The following is an 11,752-nucleotide window of genomic DNA, read 5'->3' on the forward strand; positions in this document are numbered from 1 at the left end:
TTCCAACCAATCACCGTGCAGTTTTCACTGCGCTTTTGAATTGCTTCAGTCATCGGAGAAAAAGGAGTTTTCCCCATAGCGTCCTGCTACGCAGTACTCGTTCCCGTATCTCAGGGAACCGAGGTTACGTAAGTAACCGAGTACGTTTCCTCATCTGGATAAATGTGAGCATCGGTGATATTCCATATTCTTGTGCACGCGCTGTTTGTGTTGTGCTCGAGCTCCGATCGTATCTGTAGAGTCAATGTGACAAACGCTCACAGCCCGTCCCAAACGCTCTTACATCTTACTAAATTCATTTCAGGGTGTGAAAAGCGTTTCTTCTTTCTCTTTTCCTCTGTGTGGGAGAATATCCGCGCAGAAGTCAAATATTTAGATGATTTCCATCTCTCCGGTCGCCTGGCGCTCTTCACTTCACTCGTGAATGAATGAACGAATTTACTACTGGTGTCTACGGGCGGCTGTCTCGTGGCTCTGGCCCACCCCTTTACCACTGACCACCTTCAGCAGTTACCCACACTGGGGTAACTGCACTCTTAAAGGGCCAGTCGCTTGATTTCACACACTACACGGATCGCTGTTGTAAGTGACTGTAATGAATTTGGAGATTTTTATCAATCGATAAATGTAAAGTTGTATACTATAAAAAGCAAATATGTCTATACAATTTGAACGGATGACAGATAAATTAACTAGTTGAATAGATGCAAATGAACTCTTGAAGTTTGTTTACAGAACCAGATGTTCTCGTACAGTTACACCAAAAGTGACAGGTATAAATGTTATAGTAACAGACATGATCATATAAAGATATGAAGATGGAAAATGTTTGTGCATCTGTCTATAATAGAGATAGGTATGTAGGCAGACGGACAAGACGGACACAGACAGACAGACTAACAGATAGACAGATGAGAAGTGAAAAGCAATATAATTAGTATAGCGGTGTTGTATGAGGATCAGACAATGAGACGTGACAGAAAAGAACCTCTGACTGCAGCAGGTAATGACGGCAGATGATGGCAGTGAATTCAGTCCTGGCAAATAACATCAACAAATCACTAAACAGGAAAGAAGGCATGTTTTGTATTCACTGCAGTACGCTCTTTGCATTCCTGGCTTTACCCAGCCATAATGAGAATGTATTTGCTGAAATATTAACCGACAAATTGCATATTATGTTAATTTCAAGATGGAAGGCTCTACATGCGAGTTGCCATTATTTAGGGCTTGTATTTATCTTAATTTTCCTAACGTGATAGATTTTCCTCCATTATGTTCACACTGGTGTACACGGGGAACTTCTGGAGGGACTACCCTTGATATTGTCCTCATGTATGATGCATGAGCAAGTTTAACTTAATTGCAGAAACTGATTAATTGAGCTTCAGCGTGTAATTGAATAAAACATGATTCCGTTTTTCCCTAAATACATTTCATCTCTCTTATGACTGATGCAGCATGCTCCCACTACCATAAAACATCAGCTGCAACTGTCAGGGCAAGTGTGCAGTCTGTGAATTTAGCTGAATAATCACATTAGTCAGAGAGTTATGGCGACATCATATCATCACCTCTTAATGATGTCATTAAGCAACGTTCACAGGAGTACGGAAGAAGTGGGATTTCGGGGAACATTGCAAGAGATGACAGATTACTGTAGTTTTCGTAAAAACTAACAAAAAACATTTTCAATCATGTTTTTTAACTGCTGCTTTACACGTCACACAAACAGTTTCACACAAATTTGGAAAGGCACAAGTGTGTTTTATTGCCTTCTTTGTTTTGGTTTGTTTATTGATCCTTTGTTTCCCCCAAAGAAGATAAATTACAATGACAAGGATGTCACAGTGCCTCAAGCAATCCCGACACGACACTAATTTCCACAGGCAATTGAAAGACATCAACATATACAGCCAATCCAGAGCCTTTATCAATAGAAATTTACTTTACCCCTCGATAAGGTGACCGCAAAAACGACTCAAATTTTTTTCCATTAAACCCGGCCGGGGTAAAAATTACGCCAGGGCAGCAACATATCAGACATCATATGAGTGCTCAGCAATCAGCAGTGACAGAAGAAAATGCTTTGGAAACGCTATAGGACTATCTGTAATTAGCCTATCCACCATACAGCCGTTTGAGTCCGAGCCAGCCAAACGTGATTTATTTCCCTGATCAGCCACACCACCAACACCTTACAACTCATACTGAACCAGGGTCAAGCCATCTGACACTGCGCATTTACAGCTCAACACATCCCAACCAACACATGTCATACATATTCACTTTTAAAAACAACAGACCAATAATACAATTTTTAAATTTAAATACTCAAATCCGCATTAAAATGCCATATTGTTCCCCAAACTTTTTAGTTTTATGTACCAATACGGCCCCACCCATAAGGTTATACAGCCATTCCTTTACAACAAACCAGAAACTGAAATCTAAAATTATATTATACTACATTTATAACCAAAATGATTATAGTAGGTTTTGATTGAAAACAATTGAAACGGTGGGTGAAAAACAGTGCCCGCATACATTTTATAGACCACTTCAAAAAATGTAAACAATGCTGGCCCAGAAGAACTTCCTGTTTCAGTATTTTAACACTACACAAACGTTTGAACAGAATTAAACCAACAGAATATTTATAACCAAATCTTAAAGATTTAATTATATATGTAATATTAAAAATAAATGTAAACCGAATGTGCTCCTGGTCTATTAAACCTGCATACATTACACACATTATTTAAACATTTTACAATTATTCGTAATTTGTCAATTTTAGTATATGATTTGGTTTTGCTTCAGTTTTTTTACATACATTTATGTATGATTCACATCATATGAATTCATACAAAATTAGCCAACCTGTACAACAAACTGGTCACTGGATTGTTTGCTTTTGTGAAAATTGTTTTTCTCATCATGAGAACAATAATGAGTTGTCATTTTAATCTCTGGTAGTTTGGATGGAATCCTAACGAACCTCCAATATTAGAACAGCTAAAAATAGATATATCTGCAAGTGTTGATCAGATATGTCACATCATGGTGACATTCACAACTTATGATGACATACAGTTTCACCAGAACACACACATAAACCACCAACCAGCATCATACATTTGTCCTACATCTGGTCGGGTCAAAATCCCAATAGCAAAATATCGACTGCCCATCACACTGTGATCGCCATGGAGACTGACAGAACGCTGAGGCCAAATGACATTTAATTTGAAAAGCAATACACCAAGCCCTTATGTAATAGAAAAGCATCCAACTCCCCCGCACGCCCAAAACCGAGAGTGTTGCATGTGACAAAAGTGAATAATGCAAAAAATAGATTGACGGTAGTGTAAATGCTTCATGCGTACAAAAAGAAACAAAAGACCTGTCAAAAGCTTTTTATTTGCCGCCCTTTAATGGTGGACCAATTTACTTGATTATACACAAAAACAATCACAGCGGCCTGACCGTGAAACAGCATTATGATCAAATCAGAGGCCGGCAACGCAGGGTGTGATTTCCACATTCTGTTTTGCCAAGGAAAACAAATTCATTTCAAATTCATGTCAGACAAATAAATGCTTTGTCTTGAATGATTAAACCGAAACGAAACACATCACTGTTACCGCTGCATGGCTCTAGATTATAGATTCATTGATTTAGAGGGTGAGGCTGGAAAATGACAATATATCTCATTGATCTGCTTCTGAATGAGATTGGCCTCTGCTAATCATCCCGCGGGGGACCGGCACACATTAAGACGCCCAATTTCCTGTTGCTCTCCAATGCATTAATATTCCACTTTCTCTACCTCTACCTCTGCCTATCTGTCTGTCACTCGCTCTTGCTCTCTCTTTCATTGTCTTGGAGCCCCTCTGTTCAAAACCCCCTTAATTGTAGCTCTGTGAAGCGAGAAGGTCCCTCTGTTCCCCTCTCCCATCCTGAAAAGGACTAAAATTGGTGCGTATCAGAAGACAGAGCCCCTTCTGTTTCCATCATATGTAGAATGCAACACTGTAGACACGGAGAAAATCTGACATTAACCCCTTGTATGTTAGCAAGTCCGGCTTTCAAAGAGACAACTGGTTTTGAGAGCTAATTATATAATATGGCCACATTCACTTTTGGCACGGAAACCTGTGAGGTCGCCTCGCACGTACGCTTCTTTCAGAGATGACTGCTAATTGGCTGCTTTTGAAAAATAGCTTTTTAAGTTCGCTCTCGAAGGTGATGCTAGACAGTTAGCGGCGCTTTTCATTATTAGTAATTGTTCGGCATGAGAAAGCTTGTTGATTTCTGCTACGTATGCTTTTTGATGTTAGTCTTGAAGAAGACCTGTGCAGGTCGGCTAGTAATTTAGTTCAGAAATTGTACTTGGGGCTTGCTAATGATAGATTCGGCGTCCTCCTTTTCCCTTCAACTTGGGTTGGAAAATTGGGCACCCATCATTTCGTTTCCTTGGAGATGAAATGACTCTTCCAATTCCCACAGTCTGCAGCCGGATCCGGGAGGGAGGTGACAGCAATTATGGTCCTCATCGGCCAGCAGCACTGGGCAAATATGCTCTGACACGCAGTCTTAGGCGATTGCAGCGTCCTGAGAACTCTGGTTTGACATGTCATCAGAAAGGCCATTTCTCTCTCTCTTGGCTGTCTTTGCATACACATTGCCTTTGAGTTTAAATGAGCTGTTTGAATGTGTTTAAATCGACTCACAATATGCTTGTTTATTTATCTGAATGCTCATTACAAGCTATTTCTGTGCCGTCCGTGTCAGATAGTGGCGTACAATGGATAAACGCACAGAGCGTCTTAATCGTGTACAGGCTACAGACATGCTGTTAAATATGCAAAAGGCTAACTCATTTGATGACATTGCATATTGACTAAAATGCAAATTAGTAAAACACAACATGGCTTCTGCTCTTGGTTTTGGTGTAGGAGGTGACAAAAAGACAGTGGGGAGTCAATGTTATCAACTCGTAGCTTATTGCACTTATGCAGGTGGGGATTAGAGGATGATCTGGGAACGGAAATTCAAATTCAACGCCATGGTGCGCGCTGATTAAATGTCACCCAGATTCAAACTTAGAATGAAATACATTAGATGCATTTTTCGCATTAAATTAAAAGTAAATGCAGCATGTACTTTCAGATTTGAACAGCAACTGATTGTCCATACAGATTTACCCCTCCATTAATTTCATTATCAGACATACAGTTAGCATTGTTTATATTCAAATGATAGTTTATGGTAGTAAATATGTTCTCTTCTGTGCCAGGATTAAAAAAAGAATCATGAAACTATTGAAAGTAAAATAACTTATCTGTGTTTTACAATAATGTAACAATGCCAAACTAGAATAGGATACAATAAATTGAGAAGAACAGTTGCAAATTATATAATGCTTAACTTAAGCCTACAATATGACTTGTTTTAAGAGTATATATCTTGATTTAAGTTTACTCAAAGCATTAACAAATAGTTTTCAATCAAACTAAATGAAGGCTATGATCAAAAACAGGCCTTTATTTGAAAACAAAATCAGTTTCAGGGATAGTTTTCCCAAAGAAGATTTTTTCCGAAATTACATTTATATTTATGCATTTGGCAGATGCTTTTATCCACAGCGACTTTAATTGCATTGTACTATACATTTTTTATGTGCAATGGGATTGAACCCATTAACTTGGTGTTGCTAGCTCCATGCTCTAACCACTGAGCCACCCAACAACATTGAATCCCATTTACTTCCATTGTATGCACACAAAAAAAGACATTTCTCAAAATATCTTCTTTTGTGCTCCAGCGAAAAAGTCTGAAAGAGTCATATAGGTGAAAATAAATGATGAAAGTAAATAAATAACAGATTTTTTATTTTTGAGTGAACTGTCCTGTTAAGATCTTTAAAGTACTGCTTAAGCAATGTGTAAATGTGTTATTTGCTGTAATAAACTGGAGATTCATTATAAATGCACAATACATTATATAATTAAACATCCCATAATAGCCTTAATAAAACCTGCTTCCTGATATTTATCTTCATTCCTCATCGTGAACTTACATGCACTTACGGTATACCATAAAACAAATGCTTCAGGCAACTTTCTTCATTGGGCTCCTGCTGAATCAGAGTGTAAACTCACTGCGTTTCTTTCCCTCTCTATCCTTCTCTCTCTCTCTCTTTCTCTCTGTCCAGGATCTGCCCCAGTGGTGTTTCTGTGCTGGAATGCTCTGGTTGCTATGAGAGTGACACTACTGTTTTATCTCTTGCCTCTCTCAGGTTGTCCATGCTGGACAAAAACTGCTCAGGGGTAAAACGCAAGATGAGGGCAGGCTGGGCAGAGACTAATCCAGAACTGGGGAGGGTTGGAACATTCCTAAAGCCTGTTTACAACATGGAGAGATTGGCCAGGGGGACTTACAGCATTGTCACACCAAGCTGGGACCCAAAGAATAAACCCACTCTGACAGAATGGATAAACACTGGTGGGCAGAAAGAGATGAGTGAGAGAGAGATGTATGAAAGGGGGTGTGATAAAAGATAGACAGAATTAATATTCTCTCTTATATTTATTCTGTTGGGCAGACCTTTTGGCCATATATTTGTGTGTGTTTAATGTATGCATGAATATAACACACACATTCTTATATTGACATACATATCTACATATATATACTATAGTGTATACATCACAGGCTGTAAAAGTAAAACTTTATATACATAGTCACAGAACATTGGGGCGGCCTACATTTAAGCAACATGAGCTTGTTGAGCTCCAACAAAAGCCCAGAGGGACCACGTACCACAGTTGTGCCAATTAAGCCTATGCCAGCTTTCACCATTAGGCCCACATGTTGTGTACCTCTCAAAGAGCTTTATGTTAAAAGCAACGATGCAAAAAGACCAGAGTCATTCCACTCAGAAACAAACGCTTACGGTCCGCTGTGCAGCAGGCTCTCTATTGCCCCAATACACACTTCCTCCCATGTGAAGAATTCAGCTTCCTTCTGCTCGAGAGCTAGAGTCTGCATTTAAATAAGGGAAGAGGGTCCTTGAGATACAAGGTGTGATTATAACACCAGCTGCAAATAAATGTGTGCAATGTACCAGAAGTACGGATACATATTTCGAGTCCATAGAACATTTGTGAAACATACTGAATGTAATGCTCCTACCAAACAAAAATGTGTTGATTCTTTAAATTTTTAAGCACAATCATATTGGCTTTTTTAAAAGTCATTTTTACTTACAAGGTATATTACATTTTGTCTAGTGATATGTTGCTTTGACTTACAAGTTTTAAACAAGTTTAAACTGCTGAACATATTTTATTGAAGTAAAAACATGAAGAGTTTATTTGCAAAAACTGATTTTAAAACATGTTCAAAAGTTAAGTTTTTATTAAGTTATCATATTTGTATTATTATTGTGTTTTATTGTGTTAGTTAGCTGTATTTTATTATTATTATTACTTAAAGCCACAATAATAATCAGAAATCAATGATCTTACCTTGATTCACAACGGTAATCTTATAATAATGATTTATAATTTGTTCTATTGGGTTGCCCCATGCAGGAAATTTGAATTTGGGGGAGTACCTCTTTGCGTCATTACATCACTTCCATAAACACAAAGGAGAACCGGCTAGTTTGTCAAGTGTGTATGGATAGCGCTGCAGGGGCACTACTGCAGGTAACAGAGTTTTGTTAATTCTTATAAAAGTAGTGTAGAATCATCATCATCTAGTTAGCTGTGTTTAAAAGTGATCATCTGGGGAATGTCATGTAAACATCTCAATTTATGTAGTTCTGACACTGAACACATATGGGGAATCACTTGTTGTTATAACAAGGTAACCTTGCGCGCTCCGGTGAGCTAAAGTAACAGTTTTGTCCCAAAGCAAAAGCTGATAGGTCAATTGGCAGGGATTTTGAGAGTTGGGTCCGAAATCAGAAATAATTGCATTAACGGGTAAGACATCACTATTGTGATTTACTTTGTAAATTCTTTGTTTCATTTAGTCAGAGAAAAAAGGAAGATATTGTATGTGTTCAGATGACATGTTTCAGATATACAGTTAGGTCCATACATATTTAAACAGAAGCACATTTTCTGTAATTTTAGCTGTGTATCAAAGTGTATTCGAGTTACAGTTTTATAATGGATATTGTCTTAAAAAGGCACACTCTCAGCTTAATTTAGAGTGTATTCATAACCAGATTAGCTGAATGCTTTAGGAATTACAGCTCTTTAATATGAAACTGCCCCTTTTCAAGAGATCAAAAGTAATTGGACAGTTGAATCAAAAGCTATTTTATTCACAGGTATGGACTTTTCAGTAAATAATTTATTCATAAATTAAGCATGTTTAATGTCTTGAGTTGAATCTACGTGTGGTGTTTGCTTTTGGAAGCTGTTGCTCTGAACCCTCATCATGGGGTTGAGGGAGATCTTCATGCTAGATTTCAAAAACACAACAAATTCATCAGAAAGATGCCAGGAACATTAAGTCAAACCAATAATTTAAAAAACAACACACCGCTGAGCTCAGCAAAAAATCCTGGGTGTCCATATGAGATAAAAATGGTGGATGACCACAACATTATCCTCTCCATGATAAAGAAAAACACCTTCACAACATTGAAACAGTGCCAAAGCACAACCCATGTAAAGAAATTAACTCTGCAAATAACTGCAATTTTATGTTTCAAACTGAGATGGCAACAAAGAGGCCAAACTTCCAGACTGTTATCTATTTTGGCAAATTAACTCTTCATATGTTGCCTCAGATCACTTTAGCACCAGCACTCTGCATAGCAGCCCTGGCAACCACCCAGAGTGTCAGGAATCACAGAGAACGAACCCAAGCGCAGGCAACAGGAGATGAAGGGGTTAACAAGACTTTAATAAATAATAAAACAGGAACAAAACAAAAACCCACGAGGGAGTAACAAAACAGTACACAATAACAAATATGATAAACGGATGACTAAACACTCAACAAGAACTCAATATTAAACACTAAGACTAGACTATACGTTACTTGACAAGGTTTCAAGGACACAGTAAGGAGTACAAGCAAGGGATATTGTACAACCAACGAGCACCAGACAATAGACAAGAGGGTATTATATAGGGAGACTAACAAAGGGGATAACGATGGGCAGGTGTGGGTAATGCGACACAGGAGGAGAGCAATACTAGAAACGAGAGGGGCAGGGCCAAATGACGAGACAGGAGAGAACGCATATTATGTCCTGATTGACCATAATATGATCCTCTCCACATAGAACACGTGGGTCTGTCATGATTCTGCCCCTAGACCAGAAAATCAAGACAAGAGCAGGCAGAATCATGACACAGAGAGCATCTAAGCATCATGGCAGCAGGTTTTGCACAGACAGGTCAGATACTTTCTCCAGAATGTAAAAAACCTTTATTTAATTTACTTAAAACAGTTTCTTTAGGTAAAATGTGGCTATTATTTCTTTAAACGTCTCTGTTTAGCTCTTGTTTTTGTCGTTGTATACAACACTCTATTCTTCCAATAGTGACATCAGAGGTGACCCAAGCCATAATGTCACCGAGAAACACCCACACAGCTTTCTCTTGATTTACAGCACCTAAGCTGGGCTATCTTTGTGTCTGTGCAAAGACGTCTCTCTTATTTATAGAACATCAACCCCTACTGAGAATCTGTGATGCCTTGGGGAGCGTCCCAAGCTGGAGGGAAAGAGTGGCAGGGCCGGTCCCCTGGGCCGCTAGGGGCCAACGTCAAGGCTGCTGTTGTTGGGGAGACAAAAGTCCATGCCTATCACCGACAGAGAGTCAGATGTGCTAAACACAGCAGATTGAGCCTCGTGTCTAAACCAGAGCTCAGTGCCATTGTGAATCTTTCTTACTCTGAAATATATGGTAATGGCTGAACGTAATGCTGTCTTCTAACCTTCACCGCAGACAACAGCACTCGCCGTAACCCTCCCTTTGGGGGTTATAACAGGTTTAAAGCATATTTTATGCTTTCAGACACAAACAATGTTAATACGGGCAACACAAAGAGAAACAAACATCTCATTGCACAAGGGAAATAAAACAAATACGGATAGATGTAGAGATAATTTAATTGAGTTTTGCTTTATTAAATTACTGCATTATTTATTTCTATTTACTGGCTATTTTACCATATGGCTCAATACAAAAGGAACAACCAATCTCACATTGTTACAGATAATTAAGCACTTACACGCTTTTAAAGTTATACAAGGCATCGTTTTAAATAGACTACATTACGTCCGATTGGTGCACGCCTGTTTTGGCCATTAGGGATCAGGTGTAGCCAACAGTTCAGGGTTCAAAGTTCAGCATCCCAAAGGTTCACACAACAGAGAGTGAAAGCTGTAGATTGGGTTGAAAAACGCAAAGCCGGTGAATAACTGGAGCTCAGCAGGGCTAAAACATTGCTGACAGGGTGCATGTTTTGTACAGCTGTCTAGTTTGTCAGTGGGGACACATTGAACTGAAGCTCTCATCACCAACTGAACCGTTCAACGCTGTGAACCATCTTATTACTGGGCACATGTACCCTGTCAAACCAAACTCATGTTGAGCTTAGAGTTGAAGCACGAGAGATGATAAGAAGGAATGTAAACAATCACTGGAAATGTGTTTTCGTTTCTGGCTAACAGGAGATCTTTCAGCGTGAGGTCAACATGTTCACACTTGCATGTACGGATTTGGTCATTAAACCATATTTTCATTTACATTGTTTGGTTGTAGCAGAAAATAGAAGAGCAAACGTACAGTATGTATTGTTATTGAAGGGTATAAATAGTTCATCTTGACACCTCAATTAATTTGACTCATCTTCTCATGTTAACATAGCAGAATAGTTCCTCACACTTATGTTAAAACCTATTTACTCATGAGCTTACGCCTACGCAAGATTAAAGCAATATGATGGAAATGTTGCATGCTTTAAATGCTTTGTATCACATATCACATATTGCTATGTCTGTCCAAGATATATACATCAAATAAAATATAAAAATATATGTGTGGTTTATTTACATCAAATGATATAAATAAGATAAAACAGGCACAAAAAATACAGTATTTGTGGTTGAAATCTAAATAAAAGATCTCACTTTATTGAGGCTACTGCAACAGGTTCAATACAGGATAAAAATCTAAATACAAATACAAATCTTAAAATCTCAAGCATACTGTCAGAACCTTGTGTAATGGCCTTTTCACGACATACAGGTCTAGAAAATGTGCTAATGAGCTAATAAAACAAATGTGTCAGAAAAAGATGTTTAAAATAATAATATACTGTGTCTGGGAGCTTATGGTTCTGCTTTGGAGTTTATTTTAAGACAGACATGAACAAGTTTTATTCTCTAAATCAGGCAGAACGACCCAGTTTGAGTCTCCCCAAATACATCTTCATTAAAATTCAGATGCAAAATGTAATCCTGCATAGACAGCCACCATCGGCAGAGCAAGGGTCTTCAAAAACCTTTCAACGTTACTAAAAAATCTGAATACTAACATATGAGTAAATCATGTAATGGTAATACATGTGACTCTCATATGAAACAGGGACATGCAACACCATGTTTAATGCGTGGGTGAGCTATTCAATCTCACGCTCCATGCAGCAAGTCAGAGAGAAAGTGTATAAAGCTGAAGGTAACAGATGTAGGTGCTGGTGTCATTCTTTGTGT

The sequence above is a fragment of the Barbatula barbatula genome (assembly GCF_947034865.1).
Source record: "Barbatula barbatula genome assembly, chromosome: 24".
In the NCBI taxonomy this organism is placed as follows: domain Eukaryota; kingdom Metazoa; phylum Chordata; class Actinopteri; order Cypriniformes; family Nemacheilidae; genus Barbatula; species Barbatula barbatula.